The sequence below is a fragment of the Pristiophorus japonicus genome, chromosome 11, assembly GCF_044704955.1.
Source record: "Pristiophorus japonicus isolate sPriJap1 chromosome 11, sPriJap1.hap1, whole genome shotgun sequence".
Taxonomy (NCBI): domain Eukaryota; kingdom Metazoa; phylum Chordata; class Chondrichthyes; family Pristiophoridae; genus Pristiophorus; species Pristiophorus japonicus.
In genome coordinates, this window is record NC_091987.1 from 69,689,955 (window position 1) to 69,707,127 (window position 17,173).

At 47.0% G+C, this 17,173-nt stretch overlaps 1 protein-coding gene and 1 pseudogene across 3 annotated transcripts in view; one reads left to right on the forward strand and one right to left on the reverse strand.

Annotated features, from left to right (window-relative positions):
* The window catches only part of man1a2 (mannosidase, alpha, class 1A, member 2), a 253,330-nt gene that overhangs the window by 207,857 nt on the left and 28,300 nt on the right, over positions 1-17,173 (forward strand). The window lies entirely within an intron of this gene.
* On the reverse strand, positions 3,750-3,987 carry LOC139276539 (U2 spliceosomal RNA; annotated as a pseudogene).

Consider the following 17,173-nt stretch of genomic DNA (forward strand, 5'->3'; position numbering starts at 1 on the left):
TTTTCCCCACAACTGATGTCAGGCTAACCGGTCGATAATTCCCCTTTTTTCTCTCTGCCTCCTTTTTTTAAAATGGTGTTACATTAGCTACCCTCCAGTCCATAGGAACTGTGATCCAGAGTCGATAGACTGTTGGAAAATGATCACCAATGCATCCACTATTTCTAGGGCCACTTCCTTAAGTATTCTGGGATGCAGACTATCAGGCCCTGGGGATTTATCGGCCTTCAATCCCATCAATTTCCCTAACACAATTTCTTGACTAATAAGGATTTCCTTCAGTTCCTCCTCCTTGCTAGACCCTCGGTCCCCGAGTATTTCTGGAAGGTTATATGTGTCTTCCTTTGTGAAGACAGAACCAAAGTATTTGTTTAATTGGTCTGCCATTTCTTTGTTCCCCATTATAAATTCACCTGATTCTGACTGCAAGGGATCTATGTTTGTTTTCACTAATCTTTTTCTCTTCACATATCTATAGAAGCTTTTGCAGTCAGTTTTTATATTCCCAGCAAGCTTCCTCTCATACTCTATTTCCCCCCTCCTAATTAAACCCTTTGTCCTCATCTGCTGTATTACAAAATTCTCCCAGTCCTCAGGTTTGCTGCTTTTTCTGGCCAATTTATATGCCTCTTCTTTGGATTTAACACTCCCTAATTTCCCTTGTTAGCCACGGTTGAGCCACCTTCCCCATTTTATTTTTACTCCAGACAGGGATGTACAATTGTTGAAGTTCATCCATGTGATCTTTAAATGTTTGCCATTGCCTATCCATCGTCAACCCTTTTAAGTATTATTCGCCAGTCTATTCTAGCCAATTCACGTCTCATAACATCGAAGTTACCTTTCCTTAAGTTCAGGACCCTAGTCTCTGAATTAACTGTGTCACTCTCCATCTTAATAAAGAATTCTACTATATTATGGTCACTCTTCCCCAAGGGGCCTCGCACAATAAGATTGCTAATTCGTCCTTTCTCATTACACATCTCCCAGTCTAGGATGGCCAGCCCTCTAGTTGGTTCCTCGACATATTGATCTAGAAAATCATCCCTAATACACTCCAGGAAATCCTCCTCCACCGTATTGCTACCAGTTTGGTTCGCCCAATCTATATGCAGATTAAAGTCGCCCATGATAACTGCTGTACCTTTACTGCATGCTTCCCTAATTTCTTGTTTGATGCTGTCCCCAACCTCACTACTACTGTTTGGTGGTCTGTATACAACTTCCACTAGCGTTTTCTGCCCTTTGGTATTTCGTAGCTCTACCCATACAGATTCCACATCATCCAAGCTAATGCCCTTCCTTACTATTGCTTTAATTTCCTCTTTAACCAGCAATTCTACCCCACCTCGTTTTCCTTTCTGTCTATCCTACCTGAATGTTGTATACCCCTGGATGTTGAGTTCCCAGCCTTGGTCACCCTGGAACCATGTCTCCATAATTCCAATTATATCATATTCGTTAATAGCTGCCTGCGCAGTTAATTCGGCCACCTTATTATGAATACTCATCGCATTGAGGCACAGAGCCTTCAGGCTTGTCTTTTTAACACACTTTGTCCCTTTAGAATTTTGCTGTAATGTGGCCCTTTTTGATTTTTGCCTTGTATTTCTCTGCCCTCCACTTTTACTTTTCTTCTTTCTATCTTTTGCTTCTGCCCCCATTTTACTTCCCTCTGTCTCCCTGCATAGGTTCCCATCCCCTGCCATATTAGTTAATCCCTCCGCAACAGCACTAGCAAACACTCCCCCTCGGACATTGTTTCCGGCCCTGCCCAGGTGCAGATCGTCCCGTTTGTACTGGTCCCACCTCTCCCAGAACCGGTTCCAATGTCCCATGAATTTGAATCCCTACCTCCTGCACCACTTCTCAAGCCACGTATTCATCTTAACTATCCTGCCATTCCTATTCTGACTAGCACATGGCACTGGTAGAAATCCTGAGATTACTTACTACCTTTTTGAGGTCCTACTTTTTAATTTAACTCCTAGCTCCCTAAACTCAGCTTGTAGGACCTCATCCCGTTTTTTACCTATATGTACCATGACATCTGGTTGTTCACCCTGCCCTTCCAGAATGCGCTGCAGCCGCTCCGAGACATGCTTGACCCTTGCACCAGGGAGGCAACATACTATCCTGGAGTCTCGTTTGCGGCCGCAAAAATGCCTATCTATTCCCCTTACAATAGAATCTCCTATCACTATAGTTCTCCAACTCCTTTTCCTGCTCTCCTGTGCAGCAGAGCCACCCCTGGTGCCATGGACTTAGCTGCCCCTTCCCTTGTTGAGTCATCTCCCCCAACAATACCCAAAGTGGTGTATCTGTTTTGGAGGGAGATGCCCGCAGGGGGCCACTGCACTACCTTCCTTCCACTGCTCTTCCTGATGGTCACCCATTCACTATCTGCCTGAGTAACCTTTATCTGCGGTGTGACCAACTCACTAAACATGCTATTCACGACATCCTCAGTATCGCGGATGCACCAGAGTGAATCAAGCGCTGGTGGTACTTCTCAAGCTTTGAGGTGGTCTACTGTATATGGTCCACGTCTCTGAGCCAGAGAGGAGGGCGGATATCACTACTGCCCTGTAGACCATAAGCTTGGTGCCAGATTTGAGGTCTTGGTCTTGAAACACACTCTTGTTCAGGCGACCGAAGGCTGCGCTGGCACACTGGAGGCGGTGTTGAACCTCGTCATCGATGTCTGCCCTTGCTAATAGTAGGCTCCCGAAGTATGGAAAATGGTCCACCTTGTCCAAGGCTGCGCTGTGGATTTTGATGACTGAGGGGCATTGCTGTGTGGCGGGGTCAGGTTGGTGGAGGACTTTTGTCTTATGGATGTTTAGTGTAAGGCCCAAGCTTTCGTACACCTCGGTGAAGATGTTGACGATGGCTTGGAGTTCAACCTCTGAATATGCGCAGACGTAGGCGTCGTCCGCATACTGTAGTTCGATGACAGAGGATGGGGCGACCTTGGGTCTAGCCTTGAGGTGACAAGGGTTGAACAGGTTCCCATTGGTTCTATAGTTTAGTTCCGCTCCAACGGGGAGCTTGTTGAGAGTGAGGTGGAGCATTGCAGCAAGGAATATCGAGAAGAGCGTTGGCGCGATGACGCAGCCCTGCTTGACCCTGGTCCCGATGTGGATTGGGTCTGTGGTGGATCTGTTGGTCAGAATCACGTGGTTAAGCATTCATATGATTAACAACATGCCAATGGTCAAATCATTAGCAAAAGGGTATAATTAATGATTGTTGTGAAAAAAGTGAGTTGGGAATTCCAGGCTTTTGGAAACATTAGGTGAGTCAGGCAAGCACAAATGTCTAAGACATGCTTCATTACAGATTATTGGGCAGGGATGGGGGGACAGGGGAGTGGGGGGAGGGTTTGCTCATGTCTTTTAATCATTCAATCATGGTGTTTGCTTTTACTTTTATTCTCCCTATCCCTATTACTAAACCATAATTTGTACATGATTTTGCTGTAATTGACAGTACTAGATTAGAAAATTATATTTTAATCAATGGGCCCTTAGTGATTAGCAGCTTGCAACAATTTTGAGACTGCAGAAACATAACGGTCAAAAAGAAGACCTGCTAGGCTAGAAATTTGGCTCTGTGACGCGCAATTTTTTTTTTTTTTATTTTTCGTTGCCAATCTTTCCAATTCTTTGTCAAATCACAAACGCCAGAGGTCACCTTGCACACATCAAGGATCACTCTGCGCCAATGCTCTTAGCCAAAAGGCCTAGAGCTACTGCACCGTTCCTGGAAGTACTGCAATACCAGGTTCGTGCCATGGAGGTGGATGGGTCAGGCCCCCCACACACCTCCGTGGAGGTGGATGGGTCAATCCACCCCACCCACCTCCTATTTCCAAAAAGCATAGGAGAACCACCTTCCTGATCCAGGGAGAACCACTTTGGGGTCATGGTTACTCCCCTGTCAGGTCAGTTACGCGTGATCTTAGCCAAAAGGCCGAGAAGCGATGTTTTTCGCCATTGCAGGTGCCGTTTATGTCAAAGGGCATTTGCGGCATGCACACACATGTCTGGTGTGGGTCGTGCCAGACGCCATTTTGGTGAGGCCGTTGGGAGCGTGCGCTGGAAGTATGTCGAGTTGGCAGATTGTGACATCAATCAATTGATGCCAGCACTGCCATTTTCATCTTCAACACTGAAGCTTAACACCCTGTCTTAATCTTACACAACTGAGCATGCGTTCAGCAGCAGCAAGCACCCCCCACCAGTGCTATTTAAAGGGATCATCAAACACTCTCTGATTAGTTGCTGATTCATTTCTACTGGCTCTCTAAGTTTGTAGAGGTGTTGCTGTCCAGAGTTGTTTAAATTTGGTGGGGTGACGGGGAGTGGTGTTGCAAGTGGAGAAGGCCTTGGCTTTGACGTCAAGGGTTCCGGTCATACTACTTGCTCCCTGTCATGGGTGCTCCAGTTGCTAACCCCCTTGGCCTGCAACATGACCGGGAGATGGAGCAGAGGCAGCAAAGAAGAGGAACAGATGCTCGCAGAGGGAGGAGCAGGAGGAAGGGAGAAGGCAACCAGCACATCCCATCTCCAGCCCGGCTGTCGACCAAGGTTCCATTGAACACAACCCCAATTCACCATTGTTCAAACAGTCACATACCTTACCACCATCATCATCATAGGTAGTCCCTCAGAATCGAGGAAGACATGCTTCCACTCCCAAAGTGAATTATTTGATAGCTGAACAGTCCAATATGAGAGCCAACAGACCCTGTTACAGGTGGGACAGACATTCGTCGAGGGAAGGGGTTGGTGAGGCTGATTTGCCATGCGCTCCTTCCACTGCCTGCGCTTGGCCTCTTTGCGTTGAGACTCGAACCACCTCGGGCGGTCTTCAGCCAGGGTCTCCCAGGTGTCAGTGGTGGTGTCGCACTTTACCAGGGAGGCTTTGAGGGTGCCCTTACAATGTTTCCGCTGTCCTCCTTTGGCTCGTTTACTATGAAGGAGCTCCGCATAAAGCATTTGCTTAGGGAATCTCGTATCTGGCATGCGAACTTATGTGGCCTGCCCAGCGAAGCTAATCGAATATGGTCAGTGCTTCAATACTGGGGATGTCAGCCTGTTCGAGGACACTGATGTTGGTGCGCCTGTCCTCCCATGGGATTTGCAGGATCTTGCGGAGACATCGTTGGTGATATATCTCCAGCGACATCAGGTGCCTTCTATACATCGTCCATACCTCAGATCCATACAGGAGGGCGGATATTACTACAGCCCTGTAGACCATGAGATTGGTGATAGATTTAAGGGCCTGGTCTTCAAATACTCAGACGGCCAAAGGCTGCAGTGGCGCACTGGAGGCGATGTTGAATCTCCACATCAATGTCTGTCTTTGTTGATAAGAGGCTCCCGAGGTATGGGAAATGATCCACATTGTTCAGGGCCGCGTCGTGGATCTTGATGATTGGAGGGCAGTGCTGAGTGGCGGTGACAGGCTGGTGGAGGACCTTTTGTCTTACGGATGTAAAGCGTAAGGCCCATGCTTTCATATGCCTCAGTGAATACACTGACTATATCCTAGAGTTCAGCCTCTGAATGTACGCAGACGCAGGCATCGTCCGGATACTGCTGCTCAACGACAGAGCTTGGGGTGATCTTGGACCTGGCCTGGAGGCGGCGTAGGTTAAACAGCTTCCCACTGGTTCTGTAGTTTAGTTCCATTCCAGCGGGGAGTTTACTATCCCTCTGTTCAGGACTGTCACACTGTCCTCTTGGCCACAATGCTGAAATAAAAGCCACCAGAAAAGAAACATTCCAAACCAACTTTATACATCAATCCATCTAATATTATGTAACTCATCCTTGTGCATTCCCTTAGTGCCTGTCTTCCATGTGCCTTTTCCTGTCCTAGTGCTCCTACGAAGTGGTACCTCCATGGCTGGTGGAAGGCTGCTAACTTTCAGTGGGGCAAGACTTCAGATGGCACTGCAGGATGACATCGAGCAACTCTTGGCCCAGAAGGCCCGGCTTTAGACTGCACCACCTCGACATTGGTGGCAGCAGTCTGGGCTGGCTGGCTGACTGGCAACAGCAAGGGCATTAGCGGAGTGGCAGTGGTGAACAGTGGCGTACATTTAAGGAGATATTTCACAAGTCTCAAGAAAAATATATTCCAGTGAGGAGAAAAGGATGTAAAGGAAAAGATAGCCATCCGTGGCAAAGAAATAAAGGACAGTATCCAATTAAAAACAAGGGCATATAAAGTGGCCAAAACTAGTGGGAAGACAGAAGATTGGGAAGCTTTTAAAAGCCAGCAAAGAATGACTACAAAAATGAGTAAGAAAGGGAAGATAGACTATGAAAGTAAACTAGCACAAAATATAAAAACAGATAGCAAGAGTTTCTATTGGTATATAAAAAGGAAGAGAGTGGCTAAAGTAAATGTTAGTCCCTTAGAGGATGAGACTGGGAAATTAGTAATGGGGAACATGGAGATGGCAGAACCTCTGAACAAATATTTTGTATCGGTCTTTGCAGTAGAGGACACAAACAATATCCCAACAGTGGATAGTCAAGGGGCTATAGCGGGGGAGGAACTTATCACAATCACAATCACTAAGGAGGTGGTCCTCAGTAAGATAATGGGACTAAAGGCAGATAAATCCCCTGAACCTGCTGGCTTGCGTCCTAGGGTCTTAAGAGAAGTAGCGGCAGGGATAGTGGATGCATTCCCTGTATTCTGGGGTGGTCCCAGCAGATTGGAAAACTGCAAATGTAACGCCCCTATTTAAAAATCATTATCATCATCATCATAGGCAGTCCCTCGAAGCGAGGATGACTTGCTTCCACGCCAAAAAGGGATGAGTTCACAGGTGTTTCAATGAAGGACCTAATATTCCAGATCCTGAACTACATCGTGAAGAATGGAAGATGCCTGTGCATGGATTTTTTTAATGTGTGGTGGCTGTTGCATCCCAGCCACCACACGGGCTTGACAGAGCTAAGTCTTGGTCCAGTGGCAAGGATTACCCAAGACTAACTGGAGACCAGCTCTGCTGCACAGACCGAGCGCACATACATATCGCAGTGTGGACTGGCCCGTGCTGCCCCTGGGCCCTCGCCTCTTCATGGCCCCAAATTCATGCCTCTCTTGGGCCCTGGTCACTTCTCTCTACGGACTCATGCCGCTCCTTCGCCACTCCTGCTGTGCCTGCCCGCACTGCAATCAGCGACCTGGCTTTGTAGCTGTCGCCCTCCTGCAGCAGCACACGCTGCTCCCTGCAGCGATATGCCGCCACATGCTGCTCCCTCCAATGGCCCCTGCCTGCTGATGGTCTTGCCACACACACACAGTCGCGCTCGCACTCACTGGAGATCTGCTGCGAGATTTATCCAGCAGTGAGGCAACAGTTGCCACGAATAATCCTTTGTAAATCTCTAATCCCTGTTTAAAAAAGGAGGTTGGTAAAGGGGAACCAGTGGATGTGGTGTATTTGAACTTCCAGAAGGCATTTGACATGGTCCCACATAAAAGGTTACTGCACATGACAAAGGTTCACGGGGTTGGGGGTAATATACTAGCATGGATAAAGGATTGGCCTACTAACAGAAAACAGAGAGTCGGGATAAATGGTTTGTTCTCTGGTTGGCAATCAGTAACTAGTGGGGTGCTGCAGGGATCTGTGCTGGGTCCCCAACTATATTTACAATCTATATTAACAACTTGGAAGAAAGGACTGAGTGCAACGTAGCCAAGTTTGCTTTTCCTCCCATCTTTGTATCGTCAACAATGTGTGAAGGGACACAAAAAATCTGCAAAAGGACATGAACAGATTAAGTGAGTGGGCAAAAATTGGCAGATGCAGTATAATGCAGGTCAGCACTTTGGCAGAAAAAAATCAAATGGAGAAAAATTGCAATGTGCTGCAGTACAGTAGGACCTGGGGGTACTTGTGCATGTTAGTATGCAGGTACAGCAAATGATCAGGAAGGCCAATGGAATCTTGGCCTTTATTGCAAAGGGGATGGAATATAAAGCAGGGAAGTCTTGCTTCAGTTAAACAGGGTATTGGTGAGGCCACACCTGGAATACTGCGTACAGTTTTGGTTTCCATATTTACAAAAGGATATACTTGCTTTGGAGGCAGTTCAGAGAAGGTTCACTAGGTTGATTCCTGAGATGAGCGGGTTCACTTATGAGGAAAGGTTGAGTAGGTTGGGCCTCTACTCATTGGAATTCAGAAGAATGAGAGGTGATCTTATCGAAACGTATAAGATTATGAGGGGCTTGACGAGGTGGATGCAGAGAGGATGTTTCCACTGATGGGGGAGACTAGAACTAGAGGGCATAATCTTAGAATAAGGGGCCACCCACTTAAACTGAGATGAGGAGGAATTTCTTCTCTGAGGGTTGTAAATCTGTGGAAGCTGGGACATTGAATAATTTAAGACAGATAGACAGTTTCTTAACCGATAAGGGTTTAAGGGGTTATGGGGAGCAGGCAAGGAAGTGGACCTGAGTCCGTGATCGGATCAGCCATGATCGTATTAAGTGGCGGAGTAGGCTCGAGGGGCCGTATGGACTACTCCTGCTCCTATTTCTTATGTTCTTATGTCATCCTGAGAGTGGAGAGCAAGGTCATCCTCCATCGATCCATTGGCATTCCACTGGGGCAGCGCCTCAGCAATCCTAGTAATCTTTTGGGGCCAGATTGGTGTGACACCCTGCAAAAACCCCTTTCTGCACTGGTAAACACAACCACAATGACAGCAGTCTGAGCTTGAATAACCGGGTCTGAGCTTCCACTGCAGCTCTCTGACATTGGGTGGCTTCTGCATGTGCTGCTATGGAAGCTGAAACATCGGCCATCAGAGGCTACATGATGGTTGGATCCACAAGTGCGCGAATGGGGTTGCCCATCACATCCGTGCTGGAGATCCATGGGCTCCAAGCTCAGCGCAAAGCCCTGTACAAGGTTAGTGCCAGACTTCCTCCATGCTCCTTGACATTGCACTTAGGCTTTCTGGCAGGCCTGCCAATGCACCAAGCATTTCATTGTGCATAGCCTTCTTCTGGAGACAGTCCATCGAAGTCCTCTCTAACACATCTCGTGAACGAACTCAGCCTCTGGGGAGCTGACACCTGCGCTACCCTTTCCTCATGCCCTGGCTGCAGGCCACTCGTCCGGTGTCTCTCTCCACGTGCAGATCCCGCATCTAAGCTATCATCTAAAGTTTGCGTAGTGTCAGTATCTGAGCTGATGGCTGGGAGTTTGAAATCGAGAGATGGAGCTGTGTTTTCTGCATCACTGCCTTTTTCCTCTTCTAGTTCCTGCTTTTCCATCAGTGCTTGGCCAAGTTGCAGTTCTTGGCTATCTAAAAGGAGAAAGGCACAAGGGTAGAGTTGCAGTGAGGGGAGAGGGTGGGGAAACCAAGAGGTGCACGTACAGCATCTGCAGGGGTATTCAACATTCAGGAAGGATAAACAGAAAGGAAAAGGAGGTGGGGTGGCTTGCTGGTTAAAGAGGAAATTAACGCAATTGTAAGGAAGGACATTAGTTTGGATGATGTGGAATCTGTATGGGTAGAGCTACGAAATACCAAAGGGCAGAAAACGCTAGTGGAAGTTGTATACAGACCACCAAACAGTAGTAGTGAGGTTGGGGACAGCATCAAACAAGAAATTAGGGATGCGTGCAATAAAGGTACAGCAGTTATCATGGGTGACTTTAATCTACATATAGATTGGGCTAACCAAACTGGTAGCAATACGGTGGAGGAGGAATTCCTGGAGTGTATTAGCGATGGTTTTCAAGACCAATATGTCGAGGAACCAAATAGAGGACTGGCCATCCTAGACTGGGTAATGTGTAATGAGAAAGGACTAAATAGCAATCTTGTTATGTGAGGCCCCTTGGGGAAGAGTGACCATAATATGGTAGAATTCTTTATTAAGATGGAGAGTGACACAGTTAATTCAGGGACTAGGATTCTGAACTTAAGGAAAGGTAACTTCGATGGTATGAGATGTGAATTGGTTAGAATAGACTGGCGAGTGATACTTAAAGGGTTGACCGTGGATAGGCAATGGCAAACATTTAAAGATCACATGGATGAACTTCAACAATTGTACATAGAAACATAGAAACAGAGAAAATAGGTGCAGGAGTAGGCCATTCGGCCCTTCGAGCCTGCACTACCATTCAATAAGATCATGGCTGATCATTCCCTCAGTACCCCTTTCCTGCTTTCTCTCCATACAACGAACAAGGATGACTTGATTCCACACCAAAAGGGATGAGTTGACAGATATTTCAGCAACCAGACCGTAACGCGCCCCAGAGTGTCTCGGGATCTAAAGTTGGCGTTTGCCCTTGTGTTTGGGGGTCCCCTGCTTCCCCAGGCGACACGGGCCGATGGGGAAGCCCACCTGACATAGAGATGGGAGCACGAGGCTCCACACATGGTCGGTCCCACCCATCTCACTGCTAATAGTCGCACTCTCTGCTCCCTGTGGGAACTGCGGTGCAATAATCACATAGCAACGAAACGGAGTCTCGTTTTCTCACAACCCATTGTCACGCATTTTCATCTATCTCTGTTATTGTCTTGTCATTCAGCCCCTCAAGCCTGTTACACAGGAACAGGAGGAGGCCATTCAGCCCCTCGAGTCTGTTACACAGGAACAGGAGGAGGCCATTCAGCCCCTCAAGCCTGTTACACAGGAACAGGAGGAGGTCATTCATCCCCTCGAACCTGTTATACAGGAACAGGAGGAGGCCCATTCAGCTCCTCGAGCCTGTTACGTTCCTGTCTGGAGTATAAATAAAACGAGGAAGGTGACTCAACCGTGGCTAACAAGGGAAATTAGGGATTGTGTTAAATCAAAGGGAGAGGCATATAAATTTGCCAGAAAAAGCAGCAAAGCTGAGGACTGGGAGAATTTTATAATCCAGTAGAGGAGGACAAAGGGTTTAATTAGGAGGGGGAAAATAGAGTATGAGAGGAAGCTTGCTGGGAACATAAAAACTGACTGAAAAAGCTTCGATAGAAACAGATTAGTGAAGACAAACGCAGGTCCCTTGCAGTCAGATTCTGGTGAATTTATAATGGGGAACAAAGAAATGGCGGACCAGTTAAACAAATACTTTGGTTCTGTCTTCACGAAGGAAGACGCAAATAACCTTCCGGAAATACTAGGGGACCGAGGGTCTAGTGAGGAGGAGGAACTGAAGGATATCCTTATAAAGCGGGAAATTGTGTTAGGGAAATTGATGGGATTGAAGGCCGATTAATCCCCGGGGCCTGATAGTCTGCAACCCAGAGTACTTAAGGAAGTGGCCCTAGAAATAGTGGATGCATTGGTGATCATTTTCCAAGAGTCTATCGACTCTGGATCAGTTTCTATGGACTGGAGGGTCGCTAATGTAACACCACTTTTTAAGAAAGGAGAAAGAGAGAAAACGGGTAATCATAGCCTGACATCAGTAGTGGGGAAAATGTTGGAATCAGTTATTAAAGATGATGTAGCAGCGCATTTGGGAAGCAGTGATAGGATCGGTCCAAGTCAGCATGGATTTATGAAAGGGAAATCATGCTTGACAAATCTTCTAGAATTTTTTGAGGATGTAACTGGTAGAGTGGACAAGGGAGAGCCAGTGGATGTGATGTATTTGAACTTCCAAAAGGCTTTTGACAAGGTCCCACACAAGAGATTGGTGTGCAAAATTAAAGCACATGGTATTGGGGGTAATGTACTGATGTGGTTAGAGAACTGGTTGGCAGACAGGAAGCAGAGAGTCGGGATAAACGGGTCCTTTTCAGAATGGCAGGCAGTGACTAGTGGGGTGCCGCAGGGCTCAGTGCTGGGACCCCAACTATTTACAATATACTTTAATGATTTAGATGAAGGAATTGAGTGTAATATGTCCAAGTTTGCAGATGGCGCTAAGCTGGGTGGCGGTGTGAGCTGTGAGGAGGACGCTAAGAGGCTGCAGGGTGACTTGGACAGGTTAGATGAGTGGGCAAACGCATGGCAGATGCAGTATAATGTGGATAAATGTGAGGTTATCCACTTTGGTGGCAAAAACACGAAGGCAGAATATTATCTGAATGGCGGCAGATTAGGAAAAGGGGAGATGCAACGAGACCTGGGTGTCTTGGTACATCAGTCATTAACAGTTGGCATGCAGGTACAGCAGGCGATGAAGGCGGCAAATGGTATGTTGACCTTCATAGCTAGGTGATTTGAGTATAGGAGCAGGGAGGTCTTACTGCAGTTGTACAGGGCCTTAGTGAGGTCTCACCTGGAATATTGTGTTCAGTTTTGGTCTCCTAATCTGAGGAAGGACGTTCTTGCTATTGAGGGAGTGCAGCGAATGTTCACCAGACTGATTTCCGGGATGGCAGGACTGACATACGAGGACAGACTGGATCAACTGGGCCTGTATTCACTGGAGTTTAGAAGGATGAGAGGGGATCTCCTAGAAACGCACAAAATTCTGATGGGACTGGACAGGTTAGATGCAGGAAGAATGTTCCCGACGTTGGGGTAGTCCAGAACCAGGGGCCACAGTCTTAGGATAAGGGGTAGGCCATTTAGGACTGAGATGAGGAGAAACTTCTTCACTCAGAGAGTTATTAACCTGTGGAATTCCCTACCGCAGAGAGTTGTCGATGCCAGTTCATTGGATATATTCAAGAGGGAGTTAGATATGGCCCTGACAGCTAAAGGGATCAAGGGGTATGGAGAGAAAGCAGGAAAGGGGTACTGAGGTGAATGATCAGCCATGATCTTATTTGAATGGTAATGCAAGCTTGAATGGCTGAATGGCCTACTTCTGCACCTATTTTCTATGTTTCTATGCAGCTTGTAATCAGAAAAGATTATGGGATGAGTAGGATGTGAGGAGAATTACCTATCAGGATACTGACAGCTTGTATTGTTTCAGCCCTGCCGCTGACCATGGGCTCAGCAACGGCCAGCATCGTCAACTCCATTGGGGTAAGGTTTTGCAGGCAAGCCTGTCCCCAGCTGGTTAGGTCCTGCTGTCTGTGGTGCAGATGTGACATTTGAAGATGAATTCACTGACCCTGACCACTCATTAAACATTTTGCACTGCATCCAGCTCCTCGGAGTTACACAGCTGGCATTGATCACAGTGAATATCTGCTCTCATTGCCTTCTCTAAATTTGCCTGGAGGGCCTCCTGGCCCCCTGTGGAAACAGGACCTCTCTCTTCCTGTCCACCTCCTCCACCAAGGCCTCTATCGCTACATCCGAGAACCTTGGAGCATGCTCTTTCCCTTTTTGTGCCATCATTACTACTTATTCCTGCTCATACTCTGTTCCCCAGCCAGTTGAATCACCTGCTGCAGCCAGAATGCACCCTTGTCTTTAAGAAGTGCAGGCTAGCTTTAATTGGTACTAGTCTCACACGAACTTGGGCCCCCTGCTCCTACGTACAACCACTCAGCAGTGCGTTCAGTGCTGTGCTGCATGCCACAATCATGTTGATCAGTAGGCAGCACGAAGTTGGTGTGTTGCCTGCATTACTTTGAACGGGCGCAAGTTGATCCCGCATTGCGATCCCTTCACCTGTTTTCAGGGGCAATTTTAGTTTTTAGCCCACTGTATTTTCGACAGCAATAATATAGGGGCTTACATACTCAATTTCATGAATTTTCTTTCTGCTATTGACAATGCAAATTACTCCAAAACAATTGAGATTGTTGTAATCAATATCCATTTTATTCAGCATACAGTAATTCTAGGTTCCATCAGTGATGAGCTGCATCTTGATCTGAAATTTTGTAGCTTGTTTAAAGAATAGTTTGCATGTAGTTCTAGATGTAGTGTCAGCTGTGGCTAAGTCGGCAGCACACTCACCTCTGAGTCAGAAGGTTGTGGGTTCATGTCTCACTCCAGGGACTTGAGTACAAAAAAATCTAGGCTGACACTCCAGTGCAGTGCTGAGGGTGCGCTGCACTGTCGGAGGTGCCGTCTTTCGGATGAGATGTTGAACCGAAGCCCCGTCTGCTCTCAGGTTGATGTAAAAGATTCCATGGCACTATTTTGAAGAAGAGCAGAGGAGTTATCCCCGTGTCCTGGCCAATATTTATCCCTCAATCACATGACATTAAAAGAAATTGATTTTCAGGTCATTACACATCGCTGTTTGTGGGAGCTTGCTTGTGCGCAAATTGGCTGCCAAATTTCCTACATTATAACAGCGACTACACTCCAAAGTACATTGGCTGTAAAGCACTTTGAGATGTCCGGTGGTTGTGAAAGGCATGATAATCCAATCTTTCTTTCTTTCTTTCTTTCTTTCTTTCTTTAGATAAAAGCTTTAATATATTGCTGTTTTATTTGTTTAATTTAGCTTAATTGAAGTTTAATACTGCCCCTCAATTTCTTAATGCCAGCTTCAGCTGCATGGATGCTATAGATTTCAATACAATTGGGATACAATTGAAGTTTTTGTGTTCCAAAATGGGTCTATCCTTAAACATATGAGATAATGAACTGGAATAACAATGAAACAGACATTCCAAGATTATATTACCTAGTCATGCCATTGGTTTGGTTCGTTGTCCAGTCTTCATGTACTGCCCTGTAAAATGTTCAAATGAATGAAGATTGCACTGTGCACACTCAGCACAGTTGTACCAGGCATTAAGTGGCCTAACCAGCATTCCTTAAAGGGAATGCTGGAGGCCGCTCAGAAAACAGCCCAGGATGGGTTTTTTTGGTGGGCCGCGGAGGAGCATAGCTGCTCCTGCTGGGCCCTCAAAAATACTTAGCCCACAGCCGACCCTTTTGTATGATAGCGGGATATATTTTCCTCTTGCTGCATTTGTGCATAAAGGATCGCCTGCATGCAGTGCAGGGAGGCTCACACACCTGTCGTGAAGCCTGTGCAATTTTACTGCCCATTGATTTAAATAGACAGAAAATTGGGCATGCAATCGTTCCTGCCCGATTTTGCTCTATGCACTGTACTCCGACAATCTTTTACACTCACATACATACAATATGAGGAAAATCTGCCCTAGTCCATCATGCTGTAAATTATTGGCTTGTCTTCCGTGGTGGATATACAGCATGCTTAGTGCAGTGTAGTCTGCCTAAGCCAAACATGGGATTTTACTGCAGTCTTATTGGGCCCAAATTTCCCCAACCCCTTTTTTCGGCGCATTCTCTTGAGATGTGCCGACTTTGTGCACTGGAAACAGCGCCGTATGTCCCTGGTCCTGGCGCGGCACTCCTCGTGGAGTACAGCCCTGCGCCGAAAACAATGCCAGCAGCTGTGCACATGCACAGTAGAGCGATCGCGCATGCGCAGTAGCTCCGTCCCATGATTGTGATGATGATACCTGCAGAACGCGTCCAGCCCCTATCCCAGGCCGAATGGCCTGTCGCACAGGCCGACCGCTGAGGGCTGCAAGAAACAAGTTGGTGCGACTGAGTTTTGATTGGGGCGAGAGAAAGGGTAGGGAAGGGGTTGGTCGTCTTTGGCTGCAGTCTAGTGGTTTGGACCGAGGATAGCTTGTCGTGTAGTGACATCGCTTGCCATGCTGGGCTGGCTTTGAGTTCGTTTTGGTTGGGTGGCGGTTTGCCAAAGAGTCTCTGGAGTGCCCTGTGTTGCACTGGACCTTGGTGTCTTTCCACACATGGCCCGCCTGGCTCTTGCACACTTGTCGACCGTTGAGAGTGCGCTCAAGTCAGTCCCCATACGTCCCGCCTCCATCACTGCTGCCTGCTTTCATCCTCCGACACTCCACGCTGCCCAGCCACTGCTTCTGGCCTTTCTATCTTTCGCTCTCGCTCTGATGTCGCCTGTCCCTCTGGCGCTCGCTCTCTGAATCGGGTCTCCAGAACGGTGTGAGCCGAGCCCGGGCTCCAGCGCACTTGTGCACCCACCCCCTGTCCGTCCGCCTGTACTAGGCTGCCCGGGTTGGTCTTGAGGTCATCGATGTGCATGTTGTTGTGCTGGAGATGCCGGCCGGCGCCGACATAATACCTTTCTGCCTACGACCTACGACCCCAGGGCTGAACTCGGGCATGTCAGCTGATCTCCAAACTCATTTCGGGGCTAAATGGCGTCATCTGCGGTCCCACACGCGAGGGAACCGAAGTTCCATGCCTCTGCCAGGTTTCAGGCTGCTGTTTTTGAAGCCTGACCAAAAACCCGAAAAATGGGCAAAAAGGGAAAAAATTCCCGCCCGAAAAGAGTTGAAAATTGATGGGGCCACAGCCGTGTTCTCCCTCCCCTATCCCAGGCTGAAGGGACTCCCGCACGGCCAGTCGCTGCCGAGTTTAGTTGAAGGTAGGATTTACTTCAGCTCTTTATTTGTTAATTTAATTATTTACTTCAGTTCTTTTTTTATTGAATGGTTATTATTGCTTGTGCTTTGTTTGGTGCTTGAAATGTTACTTGCGCCGATTCCTTAACTGTAAGTAAGGTCTTTCTGTGTGGACAAAAGTGGACACATACGCTGCCCTAATTTAGTTTAGTACAATGTTTTTCTGGCCAAATTGGCATAAATGGTGTGAGTGGCTGGCAACGCACCCTTTTGAAAAAAAAACTGACCTAACAAAAAACCTAACTAACTCACTTACACTGGCGCAATTTAAATGGCCATATTTGCAACTAAAAAGATGCACCAGAAAAATCAAATTACACCAAAAAAAACGGTGCAATTCAAGGGGAAATTTGGGCCCTTAGTCACTATTGTTGGTAGATTATATTTATCGACATTTTGTGGTACATAATTAACTTTGATAGAATCCACATGTTTTTTGAAATCTGAATTATCTATAAATAAAAGAATGATGCTTTAACTAAATCAATGTAGTGTATCCTAAATATCCCATTGAAAGTCTTTATCACTTTTGGGATAGGTATCACTATTATAATTCTCAGGAGATAAAGTAAATAATGTACTTTGATGGTTCAGATGGTTGAGCATCTATCTCCCAGCTATAATGTTAACCAGGACTACCATTATTCATGCAGTGTGCCTCACCTGTGCGGTCTGCACAGAGCGGTCTTAAATGGAGTGGGAGGCAGGGGTTTTGCTTCGTGGAGTACTGGCACCAGTACTGGGTAAAGCGGGAACTGTTCCATTGGGGCGGGCTCCACTTGATGGGCTCCACAGGCTAGAGCCAGTGCCCTGGCAAATCGACT